The 14057-nt window shown below is 33.8% G+C and overlaps 1 non-coding gene across 1 annotated transcript; it reads left to right on the top strand.

Moving 5' to 3' along the window:
- The first annotated feature begins 9834 nt into the window (after positions 1–9834).
- LOC122737639 lies at positions 9835–9941 on the top strand. Its single transcript, XR_006354453.1, has one exon. It is a non-coding gene; the product is annotated as a U6 spliceosomal RNA (small nuclear RNA).
- Positions 9942–14057: the final 4116 nt, after the last annotated feature.

Raw genomic sequence — 14057 nt, 5'->3', positions numbered from 1 at the left:
TTTTAGCTGGCAGTTGAATATGAATTTGTATATTTGGTAATTGAGGTTCTATTTATTTGCTATTTGCTATGCTGCTTATCATCCCACATTATTATTCTATGTGCACTGACAATATGTATGTATGCATACATTTATGAATATATGTATATATAGGTGTGTGAATATACATCTATTTATACAAATATATAAACTATTGTTCAGAGTAGATTTACTGATGAAACTAATTTTTTGAGAAGAGAACTCAGTTAAAACTATTTTTCTCTTCATATTTACTAACATTCCTATTTGTTACTATTTTGCTACTTTTGTTTATTTATAGTTCTGAATTCCAAATTTTATCCTTCCTTCCCTCCCTTTCCTACTACCTCCCCGAGGCAGCAAACAGTCAGATATGGGTTATACATATACAGTTATGTAAAACATTACTATATTAGTCATTTTGTACAAGAAAAAGAATACAAGGAAAAAATGAAAGAAAGTGAAAAATATCATGCTTCAGTCTGTTCCATCAATATCAGTTCTTTCTTTGGAAGTGGATAATATGTTTCATCAATAGTCTTTTGACATTGTCTTGGATCATTGCATTCTTGAGAATAGTTAAGTCATTCACAATTCTTCATTAAATAATATTGCTGTCTCTGAGCACAATCTTCTCTTGGTTCTACTCTCTTCACTATAATTAGTTCATACAAGTCTTTCCAGACCTTTCTGCTTGCCATTTCTTATAGCACAATAATATTCCGTCCCCATCATATACCACAACTTATTTAGCCATTCCCCAATTGAAGGGCATTAGTTTGATTTCCAAATCTTAGCCACCACAAAAAGAGCTGCTATAAATATTTTTGTACAAATAGGTCTTTTTCTCTTTTCGGGGATGTCTTTGACGTATAAAACTAGCAGTGGTATTGCTGGATCAAAGGGGATACACAAATCTATAGCGCTTTGGGCATAGTTCCAAATTGCTCTCCAGAATGATTGGATCTTTTCACAACTCCATCAACAGTGGGTTAGTGTCCCAACTTTCTCTCATGCCCTCCAACATTCAATATTTTTTATTTTTGTTATATTTGCCAATATGGTAAGTGTGTGGTGATACCCCATAGTTGTTTTAATTTGCATTTCTCTGATCAATAATGATCTAGTGTATTTTTAATATAATTATGAATGACTTATTTCTTTGTCTGAAAACTTCTTGTTCATATCCCTTGACCATGTATCAATTAGGGAATGACTTATTTTTTTTTTGGTGGTGCAATGAGGATTAAATGACTTGCCCAGGGTCACACAGCTAGTAAGGGTCAAGGTTCTGATACTGGATTTGAACTCAGGTCCTCCTCCTTAACATGGGGCCGGTGCTTTATCCACTGTGCCCCCTAGGTGCTCCAATGACTTGTATTTTTATAAATTTGACTCAATTGTCTATATGCTTGAGAAATGAGGCCTTTATCAGAGATATTTTGTTTCAAAAATTCTTTCCAAGTTTTCTGTTTTCCTTGTAATCTTGGTTACAATAGTTTTGTTTGTACAAATTTTTAATATTTTATGTAATCAAAATGATGTATTTTACATTTTGTTTTACTTTCTATATCTTCCTTGGTGCTAAATTCTTCCTATGCACATAAATCTGACAGATAAATGATACCATACTCTCTTTTTGTGTATGTGTGTGAGGCAATTGGGGTTAAGTGACTTGCCCAAGGTCACACATCTAGTAAGTGTTAAGTGTCTGAGGCTGGATTTGAACTAAGGTTCTCCTGAATCCAAGGCCAGTGCTTTATCTACTGTGTCACCTAGCTGCCCCACCATACTCTCTTAATTGGCCAATAGTATCATCCTTTATGTGACAATCATGTACCCAATTTGACCTTATTTTAGTATACAGTGTGCGATGTTGGTTTATACCTATTTTCTGCTGTATTGTTTTCCAATTTTCCCAGCAGTTTTTGTCAAAAAAAATTTTTTTTTGTTCCAAAAGTTTGGATCTTTGGGTTTATCATATATTAGATTACTATAGTCATTTAATATACTGTAATTTCTATCTATTCTATTCCACTGATCTACCTCTGTCTTTCTTAGCCGGTACCAGATTGTTTTGATAATTAATGCTTTATAATACAGTTTGATATCTGGTACTGCTAGACTACATTCTTTCATATTTTGAATTGATTCACATGATATCCTTGAACTTTTGTTTTTTCAGCAGTGGGGAAAAATCTTCCCTGGTAGTCTGTGCCAGCTGTGGTGTGCCTGGTGAGGGTCCCTGCTATCCTGCCCAGACTGCTCACTTGCCCCAGGAACTGCTGCTTTGCAGGTGGGCAGAGCTCCAATGGTGTTTTTCCCCAAGCTCAGCCCTTCTTCAGGTCTCCTGCTGTGAGCCCAGAAGCTGCTACTGGACCTCACTTCCCTCCCACCCAGGTAAAACAGACTTTTCCTGCCAGCCTGAAAAGGCTGCTTCCCTTCTCCTTGAAAGATTCAGAGGCAGTTTTATGTTGGTTTGGAGGGGAAATTTGGAAGATCTTCAAAGGGTTGCTTCCTCAATCTACCATCTTGGCCTAAAACAATTCTTAACTTTTCATGATGAGATAATTAAATGATTAAACATTATATTACAAAGGATTCAACATTATTATTATAGAAAGGTTCCCAACACTTATTTTTTCTTCTTGATACAGCACTCTTTTGTTGTTTTCAATTAGGGACTTTATTGAGTAACGTATTTTTCATGGGACAAAAAGCCTAAAACACTATTTTTCCCCCTCAAATTTCTGTTTAACCAAAAATTTATCTACAGAAACTAAGAATAATAATACAGTGAATAGAGTGCTTAGTGTGGAGTTATAAAAACCTGAGTTTAAATTATGCCCAGATATTTACTAGCTATGTAACCCTGGACAAGTCACACAACTATTGTCTGCTTGTTATGTCAAACACAGGGTTATTTTGAGAATAAAATTTTATAATAAATGAGCAACATAGCATAGTCCATTTTAAGAGCTTATTACTCCCTTCCTTTTAGTTACATTGTTTGACTTATTTGATTAGTTTTTTACACTTTTACAGGCAAAGCAGACTAAATCAGAAGAAGGATATAGGGAAGATATATGCAGAATTAGCTATCTTATTCCTGGCAAAAAGTGCAGTATGCTCAAAGATGGTCTCCCTCTCCATCTGTTTGTCCTTCCCTTGACAAGTTCTTAATAAGTAATTTAGTGGATTTGTTATATCATAAATTTAGGCACAGCCTGCATCAGTATGGATTAAATGCTCTCTATGGCTTATCCTATTTGATTCTTTTTCATATTTCCTAGAAATCATCCAAAGAGTATTCACTGCGCCCAATGGAGAAATTACCTTGGTCGGTCCTTCTCACGTGCCATGGGTATATGCATAGGACTTGAATTATTCATCTGTTATCCATCATAATATTCATGTGATCAGCTAACCACTCCTTTTTTCTCTTATACAAGCACATAATGATGCTTTCACATGACTCTTTGGTATATAAGTCATCATTAATTATATGCTATATTATTTGATCTTCCCAGTCAGAAGACATTATATCTGTTTTAATGGGAGAAAGTCAGCTCCCTAAGGATTCAATGGTGGGACTTTTTGACTGAGGAAGTAGTCTTTTTTGAGGTATGAGTAGGTAAAATAAAGCTTTTCACAGGAGAGATGGACAACTTTTCTTTATTATTATCATTATTTTTTATGTCCAGGTCATGTCATAAGCTTTTTCCAAGTAATGTACTATTACAGTGAACTTACTGATATTTTCTGTGCAACCCTGGACAAATCACTTAATCTTCTTGGGACTCAGTTTCCTCATCTTTAAAGGGAGGGAAGAAGAAATATGAATTTTGAGTTATCTCTAGCTCTAACTCTATGATTCTATATTCCTATCAGGAACCATTGCAAAGGAAGGAAGCAAGGACATATTTAAGCCTTTACTATGTGCTACACACAGTACTTAATGATTTAAAAATTCATCATTATCATATGGTGATCACATTATCACATTATCATTGTGAGAGTTAAGAAAACTGAGGCAAGTAGAAGCTAAATGATTTGACCAGTGTCAAATAGCTAATCAGTGTCTAAGGACCTATTGAAATCACATCTTTCTGACTCAGTACTAGAGCTCTATCTACTCTGTCACAGATAATACCTCAATAATAGTTTGTTGAGAAAAATTCTAGGGATCTATAAGTTCATCAAAAGTAAATAGTGTGTCATGGCAGACAAAAAAAAAAAAACAAACAACTAATATATTCAGGCTGTAGCAAGTAGCAGAATCAGGTAATGAAAGTCCCATTGAACCCTATCTGAATGAACAAGGAAGGAGAGAATTTGTTTATTTCTAGGTCCTATAGTCTAAGAAAATATTAACTACTAGGTGTAATGGGAGAGGTCCAAATATGGCTTGCAGGTCAACTGTTATTCCAACAAATCTATAAGGATCTGTCTACTAGATAGCCAATATTCCTGGAACCATCTGTCTCCTTTCCTTGTCCTTTCATTTCTTAATAGGTGTTGTTTCCTGTCTTTCTCTACTTTTTCTTCTCTCTACCTGCAGTTGCATATTGTGTCTTGGTAATATACTTGAAATTTTTTACAAGTAGGGCAAGTGAACAAGTAAACAAAAAGTTTATAGACCAGTGTCACAGAATTTAAATTCAGTTTTGATTGTCTTTTGTATAGTTATGGGCATAAACTATATAGACAGGGCTAAAATTCAACTTTGAAGTCTCTAAAAGAATTTACAACCTAACTATGAGTACATTTATAATATTAGGAATCCAGCTCTTTATACTGTAATGATTGGAATGATGTCACCCACTGGTGACTTGCTGTGGGAAAGCTCCGCCTGAGGAAAATGCCTCAGAGGGCAAGGCCATGTGGCTTTTCCTTGGCGTCAGGAAGTGACATTTACTCATGGGTGCTGTCTATCAAGGCTACCAGCCAATCAACTTGAGGAGCCTCCTATTTTCTGGGAGAAGACAGGAAGGAGGAAAGAGGGCCTTCACAGAGAGCTCTCACTCTTTTGGGGTTCCTGACTGGATGGTGGTGGTGGCAGCAGAGGACCTCACAGGAAATTTGAGGAAAGATAGGAATGCCAGGCTGTTGGAATTCTGTTCTCAATCTTTTTCTATTTTTCAATAAACCCTTAAAAACCTAAACTCGTTTTATTAATGTTTTATTAAACTGATTTTAGTCAGTTTCCCCCAAAACTGGGGGAGCAGATTAGAATCCACATTTAGAATCTTAAATTACACAATACACAATAGAAAGCATTCTACTACCCACACTTGTCATATGAATGTCTGTTCATTAGTGTTTGCTGTATCATTCTGTATGCTGTTCATGAGGAAAGCTGTATCATATTCTAGCCCATAATTTTATTAATGCATATAGTTGTGTATATCCTTACTACTTTGTGATAAAAAATATTACTTAAGCTCTGTAGATTTCACTTATAGAGACTCCTTCCCCTAATCTTTAACTTCATGTTCTAGTAATATTGCCTGAAACCTTTCCTTAAAAGGTTACATCTAATAACATGCTGGCTCTAGCTGCTTTCAATATGATATGTTGGTGTTGTAATTAGAGAAGCCTCATTGAGGAATGGGAAGCCGGTGAAATATATTGTAAGCAAGAGTATGGAAAGTCATTAACTGGGTCATTTTAGAAGAAAGATGGATCATCACCCAAGAATCATCAGGTTGGCCACAGCCTTTTTGCCTTTAGGTGAATTTGCATGATTGGGAAGCAAAATTTATGTTCAGGGAGGATTTGACTCTAATGTTTAGGTTTTGTGGGGAAAAAAAAAAACTTCCCTGAAATGATAATCTTTTCCCCCACTGTGTATAAATATTGCAAAGGCAGGTAGATGTCATTCAAATAAAAACTCCACTAATTCAAAATATCCATGATGAAAAGTCATAAATATTCCTGGATAGATTTTTTATACTTCTCTGCTATCTCTTCCTCACCTTACCCACTTCTTCTACAACACTTTGCTGGAACTCCTTTTAATATTAGGAAAGATGTCAATGAAAGTTCAGTGATTAACAACTGTGACAGTGACCATGGAAGCTGCATATTCTAGGAAACAAAAGCTTTCCTGAGAAAAGCCAAATATTTTTTGAAGTAGGTATCTGAAAGTAGGAAAGAGGAAGACCTGCCTCTTATCCACTATCCAATAGGTAGGTTCACCTACTCCATAATTTGAAGTATTTGTGTATATAAGATAATCATTAGAGAAAAATTGAAAAACAACAATATTGATCTGACTGCCCTGCTAAACAGGTTAGTAACTCTCCTAATATAGTATAACTAATGTATGTGAGAAGAAAATGTACCAATGAGATCATTTATTGAGGGATTGTAAACTCTACCATAATTCACTCTTAGTTTGAATAAAAGACCTAAAAAGAACATTTGGTCTCACTAGCTTATATGAGCTCAATTTGGTATTACAACACCCCATTTAAAGTTTCTTTTATGAAGCTTATTCTTCCTCTAAATCTCCAAAAGCTATGGTTCTGAATAAAAAGATAAAGTTCAATCTTAAGCCATTTCCAAGGTTGACTCAGTCTTTGCATCTTGACCTCAGAAATCCAATTTAGTATTTAATCCTTCTACATGATAATAGATGATTCCTTTTTCACCAAGTTGTTCAAACAATCATTGTGGGATTTAAATAAGTCAAACTCCCTTGAATGAAATAACTCAGTTTTAGGATCTAGAATAAAGCATTCTCACTGTACAGTCTTCCTTTCAAATAGAAAGCTATTCTCTAATTCTTATTCCAAAAATTGCTTGGACTTTGTGATTATGGAAATCAGGTTGAAAATTGCATAATTAAAGAAAGTTGCTTGAGGACTGCAGATTTTTATGATGCTATTAGAAGTGACAGGATCCCATTAATAATTTGTATTTCATTAAACATGCAGCTAAAAAAGCAGAAAAAAGTCATCAACCTCACAACCTCTCAGTGGCTCCTTATTATCCACCAAGTGAAGTTCAAAACTCTTTAGCCTGGCATTTACCATCCCTCCTTCCCTTAGCTAGACTTACCTATTTTTGCAGACTTATTTAATTCTACTCCCCTTTCCCAGATTCTATGATCAAGCTAAACTAGAGTCTTCCTTTTATATACACTACAGATTTCTGCCTTCATGATTTTGAATAAGCTGCTATTTATTCCTGGACACTCAGTCACAACTGTACATTAAAATCCAAACTACCCTTTTAAACTTAATGCCCATGTTCTCTCCTGCTGATAGCAATCATTGATCCCTTCATGAATCAGTTGTAATTTTTACTCCTCAGAACTTACAGAGCACTCTAAAAATCCATTATGCCCTTACATATAATTTGTATTATGCCTATTTATAACAATGTTATATCCTCTCACTAGGTTTTGAACTTCATGAGGGCAGGGGTATGATTTAATCTCATCTTGATATCTTCCCTAGGATTTAGAACAATTCTCTGTAGAATATGCATTTAAGAAATGTCTGAGGAATTTAATTTAATTTCACTTCTGTTTTTCCCCCAGAAACAGTAGAAGTAGGTAAAATTTGGTATCAGGAGACAAAGGTTCAAATAGCAACTCTGAAATTTTGTGGGGTATTATGCAGAATTTATTTTATCCCTCCCAGTTTCTCTTGTGTAAAACATATACACACACATACATATTGCCTAGCTTGTTTGATTGCTATTAGAAAAGTTTTCTTTTTAAGCTATTGATGAAAATTTAACAATACCACCACCAATCACATTATAATCATCATTTTTACTTAGACACTTTTTATACTATATCACAGCATGCCTGGATAAAAAGAAATCATCACAGGACTTTCTATACTATATCGTCTTCTTGCAATTTTTCAAGTGCTTTCCTTTACGAATTTAGATACCAAGGCATTCAAAACATATAAGCTTAAAATTGACACATTTTTTCCTATAGTTTATTTCAGCATAATAGAATTTTCTTGTTTATCTCTGCTTATATGGAGAATTTTCAATTTTGTTTTGTCTGATAGAAAACTTGCAACACCTGCTTTTTTTATTTCCCTGATGCATACTAAATTTTTGTCCTAGCCTCTCATTATTTTATGTGTATTTCTTTTGTCAGTTGTGTTTCTTGTAAGAAACATCTTGTAGGATTTAGTTTCCTTGCACTATCTGTTACTCTCTTTTGTTTTATTGGATTGTTTCATTTTCTCAGATTTAATGTTTATGAGATAAATTTATATTTTCTTCTATTTGTGTCTCTAGTATTGTTTTTTTCTGTATTATTGTTATACCTCTAATTTTATAATATTACTTTGTCAATATGATTAGCTTTACTTGATCTGCTTTCTTCTCCTCCTCATCCATATGCACACCCTTGTACATTTGCCAATCCTTTTTATGGTTTTAGATTTGTGCTTAACTTAGTGACTAATTTTGTGTTTGTCCCTTTTATTTATCTAATTCATCCACATTTTCCCTGCTTCTTTTTATATCCTTTTCATTTAAGTGGCTAATTCAAGACTCACCTCTCCTTTCAATTTCTTTTGTTTGTGTTTTTTTTTTGTTTTTGTAAAAAATATTACTTTGTTTTCTTTATCAGTTCTCTCCTCTCTTCCCCCTCTAAACTTTTGTTTTTATATAGTTGATCTTCAAATTTTGTTATTCCTACTTTAGTATCTTTGTGTTCCATATGAAATTAAAGCTTCTTAATTTTCATGTTTGAGATCCCTCATGTAAACATTTTCTGTATTACCTTACAAATTGTTACCCCTTAACATTTTATAATTTTGCTGTGCCAAAATAGAATCATTGCCTCATAATAAAATTTTCTATGTGTTTCAAATTGTTTGGGCCAATTTTAACTTTTTTTGATCTCCATGATAATTTTCTTTCCCATTCATTATATACTCGGCTCTGAGACATAATGTCCTCCCATTCTTCTGGATGCTAGTTGTTTCCAGTAGCTCAAATATCTCTTCTCTGGGATATAATCTTATTCAGTTAGACTCTATCAAAAGGAAAGGTCTTCCTGAGCATGAAATCCCTTACGGTTAAAATCATTATAAATTTTCCAACTCCCTGTTCCAAAATATATTTCTTCCATCATGGTAATGTTCTATAGTTGGAAACCCATTCTCCCCTTCCACCTATTGTTGCTCAGAGATTACAGGAATAAAAATATCTTAATTGTGTATCATGAATTTGATTAAACTGTTTCATATATTAACTATGCCTTCTGCTCAATTCTTACCTTTCATTGACCCTTAAATTCCACAGTTCACTATCACAAAATAAATTGATTCAAGTAAGAGGTGAAGGATATCATCCCAATTTTTTAAACCTATTCCTACAGTCATCTTTATTCCCTTTTGTAATTTGAGCAGGGAATAACTTAATGGTTCCATCTTACTAATTCTTACAATTTTACTTACATAGCTTAGTAAGTTCCCTTTTCTGGCTAGTTTATTATTTACCCATTTAATAATAATAATCAAAGATGAAGTATATTTGATACTTGTACTTTCCTTGTTAGCTATTTACCTTTCTTCCATTTCTCTAATTTGTATTATTTGTACAATAAATAATTTTCTTTGTTTTAAAAAAAGAAAAATGCCTTAACTTGCCTTACATTGAATATCTATGACTTTTCCTTGATAATTAGATGGAGATTTTTATTTTTAGTGGAAATACTGTTCTTTTCTAAACAAATTATTCCATTCCCTCTTTTGGATTCTGTTATATATAGAATAGTCTTGTTTTATTAAATATTCAACTATTTCTCTTATTGACTTTAATAATCTTTTGATTATGCTCACTTCAGCAGCACATGTACTAAAATTGGAATTATACAGAGAAGATTAGCATGGCCCTTGTTCAAGAATGACACAGAAATTAGTGAAGAATCTTTTGATAGTTGTTACATTTGTTAAATTTCACCACTATATGCAGAAGGTTGTTTGAGGTTTTTTGAGTGTTTTTTTTTTAATATTATGTCTTCCATTGTGTTATTAAGGATACATTTAGCATGCTTTCTGGAAAGACTAAGATCTACAAATTATTTCTAGGACAATTGTCCTTGAAAGCAGTATGTTTTATTTGTACATAAATCATTTAATATTTTCATTGTTTCTTTTCTTTATTTCAGAGCATTTATCACTTCACTATGTTTTTTTCCTAATCTTTTGTTCACTTTTTTACTTCTTTGGAAATATTTGGTACTATGAAGATTCTTTTTTTTCTCTCTCTCTCTTCTCATTATTTCTGCTATTGAGGTAAAAAAAAATTCAGTCATTTGTTCTGACATAGTCTTTTCTCAAAGTTTTTCTTTGTCTCTTGAATCATTCTGGATACATCTTGCTGTAGTGGCATGCTGCCTTTGGAATTGAATCATTTTCTAATTTTTCATTCAGGTGTTTGATTTACCTTTACCTTGCAATACTTAATTTAGATTTTTTTTTTTGCAATTTCTGACATATGATTTAGAGTTAATTTTCTGCTAGCTCCAATCAAGCATATTCAACTATTAGACATTTCAAAATAGATAAACTTGGAAACACCTTAATCTCAATATTTTTTGAAATGGAAAATTATCTTTTCATTAAAAAAAAAATCTCTCACCCTTCCAAATTTCCCTATTACTGTTGAAGGCACCACCATCCTCAAATCACCATATCATCCATATCTTTTAATTCTTTCTCACCCTCTATATAGCCAATATTCTGTCAAGGCTTATAGATTTTTTTTTTGGTAACATCTTTCAAATATTTACCCTTCTTTCCTCTGACACTGCTAATACCCTAACACAGTCCCTCATCATCTCATTCTTTGACTATTACAATAAACTCTTGTTTGGTTTACCTGACACAAGTATCTCCACTCCATTGTCAAAATGATTTTAAGGTGCAAATTTGACCTTATTTGCCCCTCCCCTCCTATCCACTCAAACTTCTTTTGTTCTTTTTCACCTCCAGGATCAAATATAAAACCCTGTTTGTTATGCAGAGCTGTTCATAGCCTGTTTTCCCCACAACCACAACCTTTTTAGCTTTCTTATACCTTGCCCTCCCCAACAAACTTTTAAATCCTTTGATACTGGTCTCCTTGCTCCTCAAGTAAAATACTTCATATCCCAATTCTGTGAATTTCCACTGGCACTCTCTCTCTCTCTCTCTCTCTCTCTCTCTCTCTCTCTCTCTCTCTCTCTCTCTCTCTCTCTCTCTCTCTCTCTCTCATTTCTTTAGTGTTGTTACTCCTTGTCTCTGCTTCTTGGCTTCCCTGGCTTCCTTCAAATTCCTTTCAAAATATTACCTCTACAGGAAACCTTTCCTGATGCTTCTTAATTATATCACCTTTTCTCTGTTAATTAATTCCAATCTATCCTGCATGTAGCTTGTTTTTAGGTAGTGATTTTCATGTTGTCTCTCCATCATTTTGGAGCCTCACTGAAGATGTCATACTTCTCTTTGTATCTCCAGCACTTAGCAAAATGCCTGACATAAAGCAGATGTTTGCTGTCTTGACTTGGCTTCACTTGACACTAACCAAATTGTTGTCCAGGCAGAACATAGTTGCTTACTTCCCCAAATATCTCCTCTTCCACCATTTTAATATGCAAAATTAAGATGAGTAGAGTTTGGGAGAGAATTGTGTGCTGATGCTAGAAAGTCATCAGAATAATGGAAATTTTTGAATATTTATTACAGCACAGTCATAGGTAGATTTTGTATCCTTCTGGTATAAGAAGGCTTTGGGGGAAGAGTGGCATGTGAGCATAATAGTTTAGAGGTCTTACCTGCTATTTCACACATCTGTCTTCTTAACCATTGGATTCAGCTGTAATTGCTTTAGTGTTAGTGCAAATGGTTCTTCAGTCTGTTAGTCATATGACCCAGATTTCTTTCTCTATTGCCCCTTTGAGTAGAGTTTCAAGAAACCAGCTTGAGACATTTTCTTAATTTCTTAATAGGTATATTATAGATCTCTTCAAGAATTAGCAAAACAATAAAAATTGCAAGGCATGAGAAATTTATTAATCACCTTTTGATTTTATGCATGATGCTATATGAACATGTATAGATGTATATGATCACATGTAATTTCATATGCATGAAAATATACATGAATTTTATCTTGATTAAAACCTCTATTAAAGTGAATTACCCACAAAATCAAACTCATTTGATTAAATTGATTTTTCAGTTATTACACTCTCATTTTTTTTCTGGTGATTTGATGAAATGTTTTGGGTTCAATTTCTTCCATAATCTTGAAATTATCCTTATATGTTACATTTGCTGAACCAGATTAATTAAAGAAACAATTATTTACAAATCCAATTGTAAATAAATCATCTTCATTTTCATTAAATTTCAAACTAAATATATCAAATCACTCTTGTGATAATTATGTAATTTTTATTTGCAGGTAATCATACTATATATACATATAAAATGATACCTATTATTTTTATGAAATATCAGTTGGCCTAAAATATATTTATTCAATAATGTTAGGTATTTTTATTTGAGATTTTCCACTTTCAAAATGTAACCAGGATGATTACCACACATTGTCTATCAGTTTTAATGACTTTCCTATCTCTTTCTTCTGTTTTTTCTTCTTTACCTCCTGCACAGAGCTAATGATTAAAAATAATAATTGAAGGGGCAGCTAGGTGGGGCAGTGGATAGAGCACTGGCCCTGGATTCAGGAGCACCTAAGTTCAAATCCGACCTCAGACACTTAACACTTACTAGCTGTGTGTCCCTGGGCAAGTCACTTAACCCCAATTGCCTCACTAAAAAACAAAACAAAAAAACAAACAAAAATAATGATTGAAAATACATTTTGCCTGATAAAGTATAAAGTCAGAATGTATTCACCCTTGCTTGGGTACACTTTTAGAGTAGTGTCATAGATGATGTGGAGAATGTCAAACTGTAATTATTTGGGTTGCTTAATTAGGGGACCATTTCTAACATCAATTGTTTCAAGACCCATTTTTCAATGTACTTTCAGCTAAATTATCATTAGTACATTTAAGTTCCAACCAAGAAGGGGAGAGCAAGGATAAGGAAAATTAAAAGAGAGTTTGTAGGTTATCCAAAGAATATTCATGGTGCTCAACTCTTCCTCAAATTTTGCTTCATTGAACAAGAAAAATCACAGGCTATAGAATATAAGCTATTACCATGTCACCTTTTGATGGAAATTTTTTTTTAGTAAGATAAGGTACTCAGAAAAATGGAGCCATAGATACAGGGTCCTTGAACACATGTAGTACATAGAATAATTTATTAGATTGTTGTTGCTGGTTTTTGTTTTTTTGTCCTTCTTTCTTGAAGAGGACCATGACATCAGGATGAGGTCATGACCTCCACTGAATTGGATTTAAGTGAGGGAGGGCTGTGAAAGGTCATTTGGTGACCCAGATAAATGAAACAAAGAGGGGAATGTGGTAAAAAATGGAAGTTTTAGCTGAATTATTTGAGAGTTGAGCACATGCTACTGAAGTGGCTTTTGAAGGACCTCCCTTTTGGGGAGGAGTCCATGACGAACTTCCAGCATGCCAGCTTAAAACTGGGGGAGGAACGGAAGTTCTCTCCCTCTCTGGCTTTTGAGCTTAGCCGTGGTGGTGCAAATGCTTGGTGTTCAGCTCTGGTTCTTGGCCTGGTGGGCAGTTTGGGATTTGGTGAGTTTTATAAAGGAATATAGACTAAGCTTAGATCTAAGATTATTCATTTGTATTTCTACTTTCCTATTTCCCTAATTGGTATCACCTTTTGTTGTCTAATTAATTCCCAAGCAATAAAAACTAATCCCTCACTGATTAAAGCTCAGAGGCTTCTTTTTCTTAGTGGTCTGGGAAATATGTAAGGGAAAAGTTAAAAGGGGGAGTGCTTGTATATCCAATTTTAAATCTCACAGTCACCAAATTCACTCTCTCCTCCAGCGTCATCTGGGTCAAGTGACAAGATATATATCATGATGACTGGAGAAGGCCCTGGATGTTTAAGGAAATTGGGGTTAAG

This window comes from Dromiciops gliroides, chromosome 1, assembly GCF_019393635.1.
Source record: "Dromiciops gliroides isolate mDroGli1 chromosome 1, mDroGli1.pri, whole genome shotgun sequence".
In the NCBI taxonomy this organism is placed as follows: domain Eukaryota; kingdom Metazoa; phylum Chordata; class Mammalia; order Microbiotheria; family Microbiotheriidae; genus Dromiciops; species Dromiciops gliroides.
The sequence above is the reverse complement of the archived record's forward strand: the minus strand, read 5'-3'. Positions and strand labels throughout refer to the sequence as shown.